Source organism: Canis lupus, chromosome 3 (assembly GCF_048164855.1).
Source record: "Canis lupus baileyi chromosome 3, mCanLup2.hap1, whole genome shotgun sequence".
Taxonomy (NCBI): Eukaryota; Metazoa; Chordata; class Mammalia; order Carnivora; family Canidae; genus Canis; species Canis lupus.
In genome coordinates, this window is record NC_132840.1 from 26,338,731 (window position 1) to 26,355,528 (window position 16,798).

At 55.5% G+C, this 16,798-nt stretch overlaps 1 protein-coding gene across 3 annotated transcripts in view; it reads right to left on the bottom strand.

Annotated features, from left to right (window-relative positions):
* SPSB1 (splA/ryanodine receptor domain and SOCS box containing 1) overlaps positions 1 to 16,550 on the bottom strand; it is a 69,049-nt gene extending 52,499 nt beyond the window's left edge. The window contains exon 1 of one of the 3 annotated variants that reach the window (XM_072819746.1): positions 16,360 to 16,550. The gene's annotated coding sequence lies outside the window, so the exon portion shown is untranslated. Of the gene's footprint in view, positions 1 to 3,166; positions 3,235 to 15,103; positions 15,208 to 16,359 lie in introns of those variants that run through there. The other 2 variants (XM_072819749.1, XM_072819747.1) reach the window with 2 other exon arrangements.
* Between the last annotated feature and the right edge of the window lie 248 nt (positions 16,551 to 16,798).

The window sequence follows — 16,798 nt, forward strand, 5'->3', positions numbered from 1 at the left end:
CCCACCTGGTGATGTGAAAATCTCCCTCCCATGTGTACACACACACACACACACACACCCTTCACCTCTTGCCCTGGGAAGGCCATGAGTTTGACTCTGGCTTCCAACCTGGATCCCAGACAAATTACTTTCCACATCTATAAAAATAGATAGAACAGAACTATAAAAATAGGTTTCCAGATTCCTAAAAATCCTGGAGTCCTTGATTTTAAAGGTATTAATTAAATGCTTATTACACACTGGGTACCACCGCACTCCCGGAGGTTTGGGATACGGACAGCCTCTTCTGCCAGTGACAGATCTCTTCCCTTCTCTCTCTCTTTCTAGTTTTTACACATCCTAAGGTTCAACTTTAACATCGCCTCTTCCAGGAAGCCGTCCTGGATCCCTCTGCTCAGAGTAAACTCTGAATCCCATCTAAATACTCCAGAACTCTGCTTACCTCTCATTGCCTTTAGGACCCTCTGCCTAACATGATATTCTTTGAGAGTTAACCATATATCTGGCCTCTTCTCTTCCAGAAAGCACACAAACAAGTACTCAAAGGCCAGGACTAAAGATGATAAATTCCAAGGCATGTTCCCTCAGAGCAGGAAGGCACGTGGGTGGTAAGGCCCCACCTCACCTCAGGCCTTGAATCCCAGTTATGGGAAGGACAGCACCTTTCACCCATGTCAACTCACTCCATCCATGTGGTACTCTTATGCCCCCATTTCACAGAGGGGAGACCGAAGCCCAGACCACAGAGAGAGGAAACACCAGAACAGTACAGCCGCCTCCACCTGACTCCCAGGCCAGACTCCTAGCTGCTCCAGCCCCCAGACCCAGATTAAACACAGTTTCCCAAGGTGGCTTCCTCCAGAGAAAAAACCCTTAAACCAGAACATCACACAGGGCTGCGTTTGTGCCCTGGGGCAGCGGGACGCCTGTGGGCTCCGAGATGCCCAAACAGTCCCTGATCTCTTGGTAAACAGCTACTGCCCCAAAACCCCCAGGTACCTCCTTCATCAATCAGCCCCTTTGCCACCTTCACCCTCTCACCATCCAGCAGTGACAGAGGTCATGCCTGGCATAGCAGGATCCTGCCCCAGGCTGACACGAAGGTCTGCCCTGCACGGCTGGTGCTCACGCCAAAGCAGCATGCTAATATTACCAGGTCGAGCCTGTGTGAGAACACAGACTCACACCCACCCACCCGCACCCACCCCTCCTTTGTCCCCTGGGAACCGCCTCTCACCCTCTAACGTGCCCAGGCACACCACCATCTCCACCTCACCTGAAGCAGGTGGCCCCAGCCAGCAGGGGAGTGTCTCCTTCCCAGGCCAGGTCCCCCGGGGGCTCCAGGGTGGGCGAGGCCAGCCATCCCACCTGGCACCGTCCTCCCACCTCTCCCCACCCTCCTCCCAGGCCTGCAGGGCTGAGCGCGGAAGCCCACGGGGCCCTGCACCTCTCTGAACTCCCGCACCTGGTCCCCGCTTGTCCATGACTAAGCAGTTTCCACCTCGGAGTCTGCCTGCCAAGAGGCCCCGCTGGCCGCACGGCCGCACCGGGATGCCCGGAGCCGCACACACTAAACCCATCATTGGCCAGACCTCTTCTTGGGAAAGAAAACCCCCTCCATGTTTTGTTTTGTTTTGTTTTCCCCTAAAATGAAACAAATCCACCCACGTAGTTACTGGAAACTCAAGCTTGTGAAACTGAACCGTTTGCAAAGAGAATTAGTCAGCAAGCTTGTGAGTAGCGCCTCTGTGGGTGGAGCGGCCCGTGCTCTCGAGGTTCCCGAGCCAGGAGGGAAGTGGGGGTCCCAACACGCAGGCCAGGTCCCCCAGACTGCCGGTGACGCGGCTGAACGTGAGGGCGAGCCTGTTTGCGCCAGGTGGAGGGTGAAATGCGCTGCTTACCGCGTCCCCGTCCCCACTTTGTGAAACTCGGTCATGAGAGATCAGACTCGTATTCAGATCCCACCCCATCCAGTTAGTTGAACCCCTGTGGGTCTCAGTTTCCTCATCTGTAAAATGGGGCAACAGAACCTGCCAGGAACACTGCCAGGCTCACAGGGACCATCTATGGGAAGTGGTTTGTGTCTGGCACCCAACAGGCGGCAACGCGTGCTGCTGCTTGAGGAGGTGCCTGCCACCGGGGAGCTGTGGCTAGCGGATTGCTGTAAGGCTCTGTCCCTCCAGTTCTGTCCCTCTCGCTGCAGCAGAATCGGCTGAGCTGGTTTCCAGCCCTGCTGCCTTACCCAGGAGGCAGCCTGGGGAGGTGGAGGGGGGCCAGGCCAGGCGCCCATAGGTACAAGTCCAGTCCTGGATTCCTAAGCCCTGAAGCTCCGTGACCTTGTCTTCTTCGCCTGTACAAGGAGGGCTCAGACATTTTATTGTGTTGTTTCTTAAAAAACAAACAAACAAAAACCCCACTAAGTTATTTGCCAAAACCACCTGGATTCCTGGATTCTCTTAGGTGGAAAAAGAAACGGACCCCACAGTGACCCCACAGTGCGGTGGATCCAGGGCTGGGTAAGAGGCCACTCCCTGACACAGGATACACGCGCTCTGCTTAGCCACAGCCCTCCCTCTCCCTAGAGCCTTCCACCCGGTGCGGGTGCGGATGCTTCATTAGTGCCTCCCTCCCAGCCTCTGGGGGCATCTCAGTTTGTGACCCAGTTTAAAACCCTAATTTTATGTAGGAGCACGACCTCAGCCACTTGTCACTAGAAATATCCACAGTAAGTGTCCCTCGGGAAGGTAATTAAAGTCTGATGCTGCGGGCTGATTTTTCTTGGAGAAAAACAAGACGATGTGAAAAGACCTACGCCCCAGTCTGGCCGAGGGCAAATCAAGGAGGAGACAGTAATTCTCTGAAATTCTTTACGTGATTTACTAGACGGAGTGCAGAAGCGAGGGGCTGGGGTCCTATCCTCAGTTCCCTAATTGCTTCCCTCTCCTTTCGCTAATGAACCAAGAGGCCTGGCTCTGCCCTCATCCCTCTGGACGCGCAGATGGTGGGCAGTGGGGGTCCAGATGCTGAGGCGCGGGCCTCCCAGGGAGGCTGCTTGCAGAACCAGAAACCACCCCCCCGCCCCAGCTCTCCCAGCTGGCTATGGTGTTCTGTTTATTTGAGGGGGCAGGGGAGGTGGGATTCGGTGGACACAGCCGGATCTACTCACAGCCCAGCAGAGATGCTGAAAATGTCAAGTGAGCATTTGAGGGCATTCTCAAGGTGTCTGGGTCACTCCTGAAGGGAAAAACACAGGATTTAGGATCTCCAGTCTCTTGTCTCTCTAGTAACACATCTTCATTCAGTTTCTGCTGAGCACCTGCTAAGGGCTGGCCAGCGAGATGCAGCAGGGACAGACAGGCCGATGGGAACCAGTTATCATCCAGTCTGCGCCCTCGTACATCCTCCACCTGGGGACCCATCCTGCATTCCCTCCTTTGTCTGACTAAGGCTTCTCTCCTCCAGAAAGTTCTCATCCCCCCCCCAGAGCACCCCCAGCACACTCATATCACGTAATTCAACACTGTGTGGCAACCCAATGACTACTGCCTTTTGACCCACTCCCCATCCCACCAGATCATGAGCCTCTACATGCTCAGAGGCCTCGTGGGGCAGTGATTCAGAGCATAGACGGGGGATGCATCCAGCCTGACTTCTTGGCTGTGTGATCCCAGGCTAGTTATTTGACGTTTTGGGGCTTCAGTTTTCTCATCTGTAAAATGGACACAATCAACTCCACTCTTGGGAGCCCTAAGTAGGTTAATGCATGGAAGGTGCCAAGCATGGTGCCTGGCACATAGTAAGTGCTCAATAAACAGTAAATAAACTGGTCTAAACCCAGGAGGAAAAGTCAGTGTGCACAGTCCACTGGGGACACAAAGACAGCCCTGGGCCCAGCTTTGGGCAATTGGAAGAGTAACTGCCAGTCATTTCCCCTTTATAGCCTCCATAAAGCCCCAAACTCTACCTAGGCAGCTGTTAACAGGTACTTTCCAAGACTGAGGCTCAGTGAGATAACAAGGCATGAGATTGTCCAATCCTCACAAAATGCAGCTCATGAGCTGCTTACCCAAGGAACTTCCATGACTGTACTGCTTCTACTGGTGCCCACACTCAAAAGACTAGAAACTGCAATCCCCTGACCCTGGTTTCCACCTACAGAGAGTGCTGGCATAGTGAGAAGTCACAAATTCAAGGATGGTGTTGCTGGCTGCCATCAAATCAACAAAGTGGACATTTACAGTGGGTGAACTGCATGGCATGTGAACTGTGTATCAATAAGACTGCGGAAATTGAATCCTGCCTTAGCTCCTGCTGTATGCACTCTGAGCCTTGAAGAGACTGCATCCCACTATAATACCCAGAAAAGTCAGGTTCTACCTGCTTTGTCTTTTTAAAAATTCAGGGGGAACAGTGACACCAAGGCAAAAACTCGTCATCACAAGGGCTCTTGTATCCTCATGCTTGCGTATTCTCTGGCTTAAGGTGTGAAAGACAACTCCATTTTTTCACATTGCCACACCACAGCTATTTTATCTGGTTCCCCATGGATGCTCCAAACCCACCTTCCCAGAAAGAATACAGAGGTCACATCCCTGACACCCAAAATATGGCAATCGAGCCACATTTTGTGCCCAATGCCCAACAAGTTGGGGCAGAACCATCCTGCCTGGCCCCCAACATTGACTTTTACCTGCTCCTGCCCCTCACTGAAATGTTTTGGGTGAAGGGCAGAGGCAGGAGGGGGCGATAGAAAACCACCCTCAGTCTACTTCTAGGACACTGGCCCCCAAACTTATTTTCAGCAGTTCAATTTCCCCCAAAGTTAAGTCTTGCACAGAACCCTACTTCCCCCCCAAAAAAAGATCCAAGTCAGATGCTCTGGTCTTCCCACTTGGGCGCGGCAGCCCGAGGCTCTACATGAAACCAGGGCCCAGGGGATGTGGCATCCACAGCACAAGAGCCCCATCGGGGCTTCTCTGGGGCTTCGATGTTACCCCCTGAGCAGGACCTTTGCAGACAGGAGGGTGTCCCGTGCACAGTAAAGAGACACATGAATGGTGATAACACTGCACTGGGTCATGGAGACGTGGGGCTCATGAGACCCATCTCTGTGCCTGCATAGCCTCTAAGTTTTCCACTTAAAATATGCATGTAAACATGGACAGCAAAGGAAAACCTCAGGGGTGGTGAGACACCTGAAGGATTGGGGGGGGGAACCTGGTCTCAGTTCTGGACTCAGCTCAGACATGGTCCCCTGGGTCGGTGCCATCTGGGCATCTCCCTCAGCACAGGGACCGTGACAGCCGGGACAGCTCCGGCATTCAGCGAATGTTGGCTGGACGATGAAGCTGGAGCCGTCTGGACATGGCTGAGTGAGACACGGTGGTGAGGAAGACGGGCTTGCTGCAACCCTGGGGGGTACAGGGTGGGAGTGGAGGGGGACAAAACATGCAAAATACAAAACAGCTCAAATTTGGCCCAATAGGATAAAACCAGAAGGAGAGAGGGGAAATCCCTATCTTTTTTAACACTATGTATCTCCAAAGATGATGAAGTTTGTTCAAAGAGACCCTGACATTTATATATAATTTACATATAATTAAACACATTTCACACTGGTGTTGCCCCTTAGGGTGATTCTTTCAAGCTTCACAAATGCAAGGTGACGTTTCTCATCAGAGCTTCTAAAAATCTCCAAATTGCAAAGACCCTCAGACAAGCAAAAACCCTCACAGGTCTCCCCCTACACCCTCCTCCCAACTTCAGAGTAATTAGGCAACGCACTTCTGATTCCCAGGTTTTCTGATATGTCCAGGGGGTTATCCCTCAGAAATCCATGTAGGTGCCCCAAGAACTTGGCATGGGGCCCCTCACCCTGCACAAAAATCACCATGCTCTGAATCCTGTGTTTTATGTCAGGATTGCATGAGGCGTCCTGGGATCAACCTAGCAGGAAGATCCTACTCATGTGGCCTGTTTCCTGTGCCTTCCAATGGTGGGAAGTTAGCTCTGGCGGGTCCAGGAGCCTCAAAGAGCCTCCCCATGCTCTCACCAGAGGTTCAGGCCCACCCCTGCCATAAACCTCAGCCTTGCTCAGACCTGTAGCCAATTGCTGATGGTTACGGTCTGCTAGGAGAGTCCCAGAGCGTCCAGGAAAAGGACCAGGGGCTTGATTTGACTCCTAAGAGGACCTGGCCAGAGTATTCAATGAAGGAGGCAGAGGCAGATGGAGACAAAAATTTCTAGTTTATCCATGCCTCTTAGGAACAACTTTTGGGGTGAATGGGGTAGGAAGGGATCTAGGGACACCTCCTATCCATCCGCCCAGGGCCTGGCATTCGAGGCCTCCCTGCTGTACAGCAACCTTCCTATGATCCTCCTCCTAATGGTCAGTCCCTCCTCCTTGGGGTCACTCTACCTCCCTACCCCTATCCCGAGACCCCTCCCCCAGCCTAGCACAAATCGTCTGGAACAGTCACAGGAGGCTCTCCGTGCCCACCCAGCACACCTGACAGCTAGCCAGTGATTCCTGTGCACACCTGTCATCTCTATCTGCTCCATCACAGACTCTCGCCAGCATTATGCCTGGGGACAAGAAGTGCTAAATGCCTCCCCCCCCCCCCCCCCCCGCCGTGTGCTCAGCAGTCACAGTATAGAGAACAGAGGCTGTGGATTCAGGCCAGCCTTTTACTATCCACGCAGCTGTGTCTCCTCCAGCAGCACAGAAAACATCTCTGAAGCTCACTTTCCTTATTTGTAAAGGGGCAGGCCAGACCTATAACTCCTAGGTTAATGTTTGAAGCATTAGAAATCCGTCTACAACAGCAAGTACAGTGCCTGACACACAGCAGGCATTTGATAACAGTTAACACCATTTCTGAAAGAGTCATGCTTTGAGCAGACAGGAGTCGAGACAACCTCACTGAAATATTTGCCTGAGGGTGGGAGAGAAAAGGCAGGGGAAAGTTGTCAGGGGCTCCAGCAACGATAGAGCCAACATCCCCGGAGGTGTGACAGGTCAGGTCTTCTCCTATGCTGGGGGACACCCCACTGGTGTCCTTTCTACAAACCGCCCCCCACCCCACCCACAGCGATGGCACCAGGGCTCTGCAGGGTCCCCCAAGGCAGGGGAACTGCTGATCCATTCAAGGGTGGACACGGAGCAAATGGCACACTGGTCAGGGCATCGCTGCCCCACCCAGTCATGTCCCAAATGAGACAGAGACAGTCCACTCCCTTGGGGCCTGATGGTCGGGTCTCAGCAAACACCCACAGGAAGGAGACAGAATGACCAGCTAAAGCCAAAGAAAGCCCTGGTGCCAGACGGGCCAGCAAGATTTGAAAGTGGCACCGAATTGCAATACTGCCAGTGCCCACTCCTAGAAACAGCTGCCAGCTCCAGGTGGCCTGGGGGAGAAGCAGCTCCATGAGCTACTGACCCCCAGCCTCGGAGCCAGTCCACGTGGGGACACATGTGGCATTGCTGCTTGAGATGGAGGGGGCGGCGGGTGGCTGCACGAAGTGAGCCTGAGACAAGGTCATGCCCTACAGGCCACATCTCAGATTTGGGGATTTTCCCTAAGAGCAACATGCCTATGGATGGGTTTCAAGAGAGGAGTGGACATCACCAGGTGTTCATTTAAAAAAGATCACCGGAAAAAGTTTGAAACAATGAAAAAGACGGCCAGCAGCAGGAGAGCAGTGGCGATGGATACACAGAGGGGCAGGTGTTTACAGTTCTAGGTGAATGTTTTAGACAAGCTGTCTGGACAGAGCTGTCCCCACCTTCAAGTGGCCCCTGAGTGAGCCACGAAGGGAAATCCAGCTTCTATTCAGGAAACGCTGCAATCTTCCATGCCAAACGTAATTAGCCAGAAGCCAGACACAAAAGGTCCCAGAGTGGATGATTCCAATTATAGGAAATGTCCGGAATAGGCAAATCCATAGAGACAGGAGGCGGACCGGTGGCGGCCAGGGGCTGGGGGTGGGGGGCAGGCACAGTGACTGCTAACAGGTATGAGGTTTTCTGTTCGGGTGACGAAGATTTGGGGAAGTGGGTAGAGGGGCAGAGGTGATTGCACAGCATTGTGAATGTCCTAAATGCAACTGAACTGGTCACTTTGGGATGGTCTGTCTTAGCTTATATGAAATTCACCTCAATTTAAAGAAAAGGAAGTAGTCAGGACCCCAGCACATATTAAGAGGCAGTGAGGGCTCTCCACCGGGGCCCCAAACCCATTTCTGCTGGGAGTGCCATCATATCCTCACAAACTTGGGGCCCCTTCTGACTCTCAGTGACCCGCTATGTCCAGTTATCAGGCCACAGTGACGTCTGGTCTTCTAGCCTCTCACGTCACTTATTTCTGCTTCTTCGAGGCAGAGCTTCATGGGTAAGGGTGTAAACCCAGGAGCCAGGCTGCAGGGCTGGGCTCCCAGCTCCTCCCCTTATTGCTCAGTGGCCCCAAGCATCTGTCTTCTCATCTGTAAAATGGGGCAGCACCGTCTGCCAGGCTTCACAGACCACATGAAGCCTGACTTCACACACACGTAGCACCTGCAAGCGCACCCAGACTCACCAGCCTCCAGTAACTGTTGTTACTAATGGGGCTCCAAGCCCAGCACGGTGCCTGAATTTCTGTGCTTGGCCTTTCAGAGCTGCCTCTTGTCCACCTGACCTCTGCATGTGCTCTTCTTCCTCCATCATGTTCAAACCATCCTGGCCTGGCTTTCCTGTGCCCCTAAGCTGGACCCATCTGCCTACCCCAGTTCCCCAACACTCCACCCATCTCCACAGGGAAGAGTTCTTCCCAGCCCCTCCCCACGCCATCCCAGCTCTGCTCTGCCCAAAATGCTCTTCCCGGTCCAATCCTGGCTACTCAGAGTGAACACTTGCTGAGTCAACTCTTCTGGAAGCAGCATCCACCACGAGGAGGCCACTCTGCTATAGGGACCCACGGCCAAGGGGGTAAAAACGACAGACCTAGAGGAGTAGTCTCCCCACAGGCCCTCAGCATGGCCCTGAGGAGCCCATGTCAGAGCTCCCCCTCCCTACCCCATAGGCCCCCTCCTGGTGTCTGCCAGCTTCTCTGCCCTCGCCTAGCCCCAGCCAGCGGCACACTGGCCCCACTCGCCTCCCATGCCTGCTGTCCTTCCACCAGGAATGCCCACCTACCTCCCCCCACCCTCCCCACCACGCCCTGGCAAGGTCATCACTGGAGACAGGCTGATCTCCCACACCAGACAGAGAGGTCTCCGAGAGTGACACTCCCCCTCCCCTTTGTATCCTCAGCCCAGCAGATGGGCTGCATACTGTAGGTACTCAATATGTGCCTACAGTATGCAGCCTACTCATTCTTTCAATATGCGCGAATGAAAGAATGAATGACAAGCAGTCCAAAAATAGTGAGAGTGGAGGCTTGTTTTGGACTTCTGGAAATTCTCCCGGGGGAAGTTCTGGTAGGCACATTGAAAAGGGCACCAGGGTCTATGGTGGGTGGGTCTGTTGGGGACGATGCCACCCCCCGCCCCAGCACATCGAGACTATGCACTGTGGCCAGTGCTGATGCACGTCACCTTCCTGAACCCCCACAGCCGCCCCACCAAGTGGCGGCTAGGGTGCAGTTAGGGTGGCAGAGGCTCTAGGGGAAAGCCTGGGTCCAGGTCATCCAGCAACCAGGGCCTGGCACCTTCCCAGAGCCCAGATTCAGGTCTCTCCAAGCCCGCTCAGAAGCACTGAACTACCGGCCCTGCCCACATCCAGCCGTCTTGTGGGTATCCAGTAGGAGCCTACTATGTGTGCTGAGCACTGAGGGCGGAGGGATGAGCGACACCCACAAGGCCTGGCCCTGCCCGCTCCCCAGCCCAGTCCAGCAGGATGACTGCCAGCTTCCCCGTGGTTCCTCGAGGGGGTGAGTGTGTGTCTGGCTTGGGTTTCTGGGTGGAAGGTGGAGGCAGAGCCGCCGCAGGAGCACCATGTGAGCCACCGGGCCTGGGAGGAGGGAGGCACGTGGGAGTCAGGGTTTAAAACCTAAGCGAGACGGGCTTGCAGAACATCCAGGTAGAAAAGTGCTGGACTGCACGGAACATGGGTGGCGGGGGGGGGGGGGCAGTCAGCGAGACATAGATGCAGGGGATTGAGACTGTGAGGGACATTAGGAGGTGGGGGGGAGGGAGGATGCTGGGAGGGAAGGACGCCTCCCCCCCAACGGAGGCTGGTGCAGAGAATTCCCTAAGCAGGAAGGAAGGGCAACAGCATCAAGGCAGCAGGTTCAGTGATTATTGGCAGTTGGGCCAGTGCCATCCAGGAGCTCCTGGAAAGACCCAGAAGTGCCAAGGAAGCAAGGAAGTGGAGACCAGAGGCATTGACCTGGGAGTGGGAGGCAGGCTGGCAGCAGTGTCTGGAAGAGCTGCTCCTCTTAGCCTGAGGGCAGCTCTGGGGGCTCAGGGACCAAGGGGAGCCAGAGCCCTGGGACTCCCTCCACCCCATGACCCAGGCTCCCTGGGCCCTGCGAGCTCCCACAGGCAGCCTCATCTTATGTCCGAGCAGCTGGAGGGGGCAGCAGCCTGTGGGGCTGGGCCAGTCGCATCAGGGCAGAGAGGGGGCCCAAGCAGCCCAGCATCAGTGCCCTCCTTCCCCGCACCTCCCCCCCCAGCACCCCAAAGGCCCATGACGAGGCCCCTCCCTGGAGCTGTGCTTTCAGGGAGTGCAATAAAAGGAGACTAAGAGTCCATCCATGGATGAATGGATAAGCAAAATGTGGTAGATCCATACAAGGGAGTATTATTCAGCTTTAAAAAGGAAGGACATTCAGGGACGCCTGGGTGGTTCAGTGCTTGAGCATCTGCCTTTGGCTCAGGTTGTGATCCCAAGGTCCTGGGATCGAGTCCTGCATCAGGCTCCCTGCATGGAGCCTGCTTCTCCCTCTGCCTATGTATCTGCCTCTCTCTCTCTGTGCCTCTCATGAATAAATAAATACAAATCTATACAAAATAAGATAATTTTTTTTTTAAATGGAAGGACATTCTGACACAGGCTACACCACAGAGGAACCTGAGGACAACATATGGGGTGAGATAAGCCAGTCACAGAAGGATAGTGCATAGGATTCCACCCACCTGAGGGATGTAGAGGAGTCAGACTAGAATGGAGAGTGCCAGGGGCTGGGAAGAGAGAATGGGGAGTTGGCATCTAATGCAGACAGACTTTGAGTTTTGCAGGCTGGAAAAAAGAGTCTGGGAGATGGACATAGAGGCAGCTGCCCAGTAGCGTGAATGTGCTTGATGCCGCACCACTGCACACTTAGGGGTGGCTGAGACAGGAAATTTGATGTTATGTACATATTACAATAAAACAAGAGATAAGTTAGAAACCTCCAAACCGAGGGAGGCCTTCCCACCTGGCTCCTGGGCAGCCTGGCACCCACTGTGGAGACCCTACGCCCAACCCTCACTGTCAGAGGTGGACCGTCCAGAACACACGCAGGCCCAAGCAGGTACACTAGGGCCTGAGGATGCTGGTACAAGGGTCTCTCCCCCAGTGCTAGATGAAAATGCCAGAGCAAGGGTTCTATTCCCAGGCATGCCTCATCTCATGCCAGATGCTCTTCTGCAAACCCCCTTGAAAGGAAGGTTCCAGAGTTTCTGTCTCCAGCCAGGCCTCTCTCTAGAGCTCCAGGCCTAGCTGCCATCTGGACACATCCACAGACCACTTCTACCTAGGAGAGGCTTAAGGCACCCCCATGCCCCTAGCCCCTAGCCTTCTCTATCGGGTCGCCATCCACTCTGACCCTCAAACTAGCCAGGAGGCTCACAGACATTTGTAGTTCTTCATACTTCTTCATACCTTGTGTCCAAATAGTTACCTAACCTGAGGATTCCACCTTGAAAATGCCGCCAGCCTCTGTCTCAAGCAGATGGAAACAGATGCAGCATGACACAAGGAAACATTTTTAATCATCACAGGCCCCAAAGCAGAGACAGCATTTGCGTGGCCACAAGCAGCCTGTCTGGCAAGGGCTGTTCACAGTGGGGGCAGCTGTCAAGACCCTGTCACCAGGCAGATCCTGGATTCCTGCCCCCTGTGGCATTTACATCCCACACGGCCTTAGTCTTAGGCCCAAATCACCCACTGTGTCCCTCATTTTCCCAGAGACACCCCAAGGGTGGCAGGTGCCCCCACGCTCCTGCATATGTTACCCGCACAGTGGTGTGTTCAATCGAGACGGTTAAGCTTGGGTTGAAGCTTGGGTCAGGTGCCATGCTTGTTGACAAACCACTTCCACATCCTCTGCCGCCCAGGCCCATCTCGAAGCCCATGCCTACACGAGGCCCAGCCTCAATGGGGAGCAAAGCAGGGTTGTGCCTTTCAGGTTCTCCTCCGCATCGCCAAGGGAGGCCCATGGGGAGCCGAGGCCTGTGGTTGACGTGGTTTGTCCCATGACCAGCGGACTCATTTATTTGCAATGTTAAGCAATGAACAGGACTCTTAAAACACAAGACAAGCCAGAAGCTTCCCAAAGACTCTGGGAGGGAGGTGGTGGCCACACCAAGACAGATCTCCCAATGAGCCATCCTCCTCTTGCTGCAGCCAGGAAGGACCCTTAAGTCCAAGTCAGGAAGAGTGTGCTTACCTCAACCTGCCCACAGTGGGGTCAGTCTATTTCTTTTTTTTTTTTTTTTTTAATTTTTATTTATTTATGATAGTCACAGAGAGAGAGAGAGAGAGAGAGAGGCAGAGACATAGGCAGAGGGAGAAGCAGGCTCCATGCACCGGGAGCCTGATGTGGGATTCGATCCTGGGTCTCCAGGATCGCGCCCTGGGCCAAAGGCAGGCGCCAAACCGCTGCGCCACCCAGGGATCCCGGGGTCAGTCTATTTCTTTGAGACTTGAGATTTCACTTAAATGCTTAGCAAGGACTTACAGGAGACCTGACACCACATCCGAGATTTGTATCAGAATGGTCCAGCATGAGTGTGTGCGTGTGTACGTGTACACCTGTGTGGGTGTGTACAGATGTATGTGAGCATGGGTGTGCATGTAGGTGTTGACACTTGAAGCTGGTAAGGGGATCCTACACCCTTCTCCCAACTTTGGTATATATTTGAAATTTTCCATAATAATAAAAATTTTTTCATTAAAAAAATAAGGGGCACCTGAGTAGCTCAGAGGTTGACTGTCTGCCTCCGGGTCAGGTCATGATCCCAGGGTCCTGGGATCAAGTCCTGCATCGGGCTCCCCGCAGGGAGCCTACTTCTCTCTCTGCCTCTCATGAATAAATAAATAAAATCTTAAAAAAAAAAAAAAGAGCTTAGGCACCAAAAATAGGGTTAGAGTTTTGTTCTGCTCCTGGTAGCAGCAAGACTACGGCTGGATCATATGGCCAGCCATTCCAACCTCAGGAGGAGGTGGATGGTAGGAGAACCAGCTCACTGCCTCAGGGTTCTTAAGAAAAGTACAAGGGTTAGTGTGTCAAGGACTCAGATGAGAGCCTGGTACTAGCATGTGCTATAAAACCATTTCCTACTCTCACTACCACTACCACCGTCATCATCAAACAACATCATGCCTGTAAAGCATGCAGCACATGCCTGGCACCTGGCTGTGAGCTGGACTTTTTAGATTAGGAGGGACTCACTCTATCAGGTGACTGGGAAAAATAAAAAAAAAAGCACTATTTTGGAAGTCTAAAATAAAAGTCTGGGTTCATCAGTCAGGCTTGTGAGGGAGGGGCAGGGTATTGTATCCTTAGGCTGGCAGAGGCACACCTACGCCTGCCCTGTGCTTTTGCCCAATAAAGATCCTCGTTCTCAAACTTTTCAGAAACCAAAAAATAAACTGATTATGCACAAGAGCCACAACCTATTTCTTGAAAAGAACTGGTGTGAAATTCCTGGACAAAACCCTCAAGCTGTAGAGTCAGAGGTTTTCCTAAGTGTGAAAACACAGCAGTAGGCAAGTCTCTGCTCACCCAAGGAAAGGAAAGGTCCAAGGGACCAGGCCCAGGCAGGGGAGCGCAGTCTCCATTGTTCCTAGTGAACAGGGTCAGCACTGGCCTCCACCAGCTAGACCCCCGTTCTGTTCCCAGGCTTCAGAGGAGAAATTAAATACCTACACTGAATGCCTGGGGGACCCACAGAGTTTTAGGAGGCAGCCCCAGGAGCCCACTGAAGGGTGGTTTTAGCCTTGTTGGAGCAGCGCAAGGAATGTAGCCTCACCCAGCAACAAAGTGACATCACCCAGGGCCCCTGGCAGGACCACTCCTTCCTAAGAGCAGTGTGACCCCTAGAACCCACGATCACCCCATAGCCCCGACCTCCCTGAAATCAGGTCTGCCCCTGCTTGCCCCGTGACTGTCAGAACCATTGTGGTCCACGTGCCACTGCTTCCCTGATGTAGCCAGGCTGGGAAAGAAAAGGATTCGTAAAGTTTCTGCATTAGGCCACTCTACACCTCCCCACTGGCAATCTCCGCCCCCCCCCCCCCACCGCCCTGGGTAAAGCACTCTCTGCAGAAGAAAAAGGAGTAAGAAAACAAGAAGTGCTTAAAATGATCTAATCTTGTCCATCACCTTACAGCTGGGGAGGTGTGAGGGGCCCGGCCCATGACCTCAGCACCAGAGGCTGTAACACTCAGCAACAGCCAGGGCTACGGACAGCCTCTGTAAGTCAGCCCCCCTCCCCGGGCCTCTGCCGGGAAGGGAAAGGTTGGCCTACACAGATGCCCTGTGAGTAAGATAGGGCTTCCCTAGCTCCGTGATTCCTCAGCAAAGGGAAGCCTGTCTCTGCCCTGCATGCTTAATCTAGCACTTTCCACCACCTAGAGGGGGAGTAGCAGAAAGGGATGGGGCAGAGAAGGGAAGAGAAGCCCCCACTGCCTTCCTTGTTTGCTGTCCTCCCAACACCAGGGGTGCAGTTCTGGGGCCCCCTCCCCAGCTGCCCTATCCCAGGAGAGAATTTTGCCAAGGACACCAAACTGTAGTCACCAGGGATGGCGTTTTTACCATCACCACCTGTTAAAACTCAGCTCATGACCAGTTTCTGATGCTACCGGCTAGAGAGTTTAATTAAATATTACTCACTCAGGAAGCAGCCCCTGCCAACTCACCCTCAAACCCTCGGGTTCATTTTCAGAGAAAAAGAGAGAGAAGGAGAAGGAAGGCTGTGTCCACTTCAGCTGGCACGGGCAGGGCGACCGGTCCGCACAGCCCACTTTTGAGAAAAAAAACCAAGCAAGGAATAGTCAGGCCAAGCAGCTCTCGGTAACCAGCAGCCCCACTGCCAGGTTACCATAGATGGCACGCACACACACACACACACACACGTACACGCACACTCATAGAGACACACACTCACCCCAAGCAGATGCACTCACCACACTCGCCCCAGGCGCACACTTACTGATGTCCACAGATACACAAAGACACAGAAACACACACTGCAGACACACACACACACTCACGCACACTTAATCTCCCAGACACACTCGTACACACCACCCTGACGTGCTCAGACACACACACACTCACACACACACTTGCAGTCTCCCATCAGGGGAAGCCACCGCGCCTGGGGCCAGGAAGCATTCCAGGAGCCTTTGCCCTGAACCCAGACAGGACAATCACCAAGTCCCCACACAACCGGGCCGTGCCACCGACAGACCCAGGCTGCTCTGGGTTGTTTTTTTTGTTGTTGTTTTTTTTCTGTTTTAATCGATCTGCTGACACAACACTCGGCTCCCCCCTTGGTGCCGGGAGAGGCTGCGGCGGCTCCGGGACGGCGGGGAGGGAGGCGCCGCCCGGGGTGTCGCCCGGCGGGCTCCCTGGGGGAGGCGCAGCCGCCAGGGCGGGGGAGCCCCGAGGGGGCCAGGAGGGCCGCGCCGAAGATCCGGGACCCGACTGGCGGGAAAAGCGAAACTAAGTTCGCCCAGCGGGGTCGCGCTGCCCCCGGGTGGGAGGGGCAGGTCGGTGCCCCCGCCTCGGCCCGGGGACCGTCGCGGGAACTGGGGCCTCGGCGCCCGGGCACCTGGGAATCGGCGGGGGTCCCTCCCCGCGTCTGCAGGCAGCCGAGCTTCCACCCCCGGCGCCACGGTGTCCGCGCCGCCAGGACCCCCGCCCCGCCTGGCCCCGCCGGTGGGACCCCTGGACGCCGCGACCCGCGCCCGCACCCGCGCCCGCACCCGCGCTGGGCGGCGCCCGGCCCCCGCGCCCGGGACCTGCGGGAGGGAGGGGTTCCCCGCGGCCCCTCACCCACCAGGGCCCCAGCGCGCAGCCCCGCGCCCGCCAGCCGCTCCCCGAGGGCCACGGTCCCCGCGCCCACCCCGCGCGGACCCCACCCCGCGCCCCGCCCGTGCCCGCTGCCTACCGCGCCTGGGAGGCCGCCGCCGCCGCCGCTCTTGGGGCCGAGGAGGCCGCGCCCGCCCGCCGCGGGGAGAGGAGCGAACTCGTCTCCTCCCGCGGCCCCGGCGCCAGCGCCTGGAGCCTCGTTCCGGCTGCGAGCGCGCGGGGAGCCCGAGCGCGACTTCTGTGCGAAGAAGAAAAAGCAGGCGAAGGCTTTAAAGTGCTGCGCGGGGAGCGCGCTGGGGGCGGGGCCGGCGCCCCGGGAGCCCCGCCCGCCCCGCCCCGCCCCTCGGCCGGGCTCCCGCTCCCGCTCCCGCTCCCGCTCCCGCTCCGCCGCGCTGTGCGCTGTGCGCTGTGCGCTGCGGGGGGGCGGCGGGGCATCCTGTGCCGGGCGCCCCCTCGGCCGCCCCCCGCCCCCCCCTCGGCCGCTGCGGCGCGCGGGGAGGCACCGGAGCGTGCGTCCC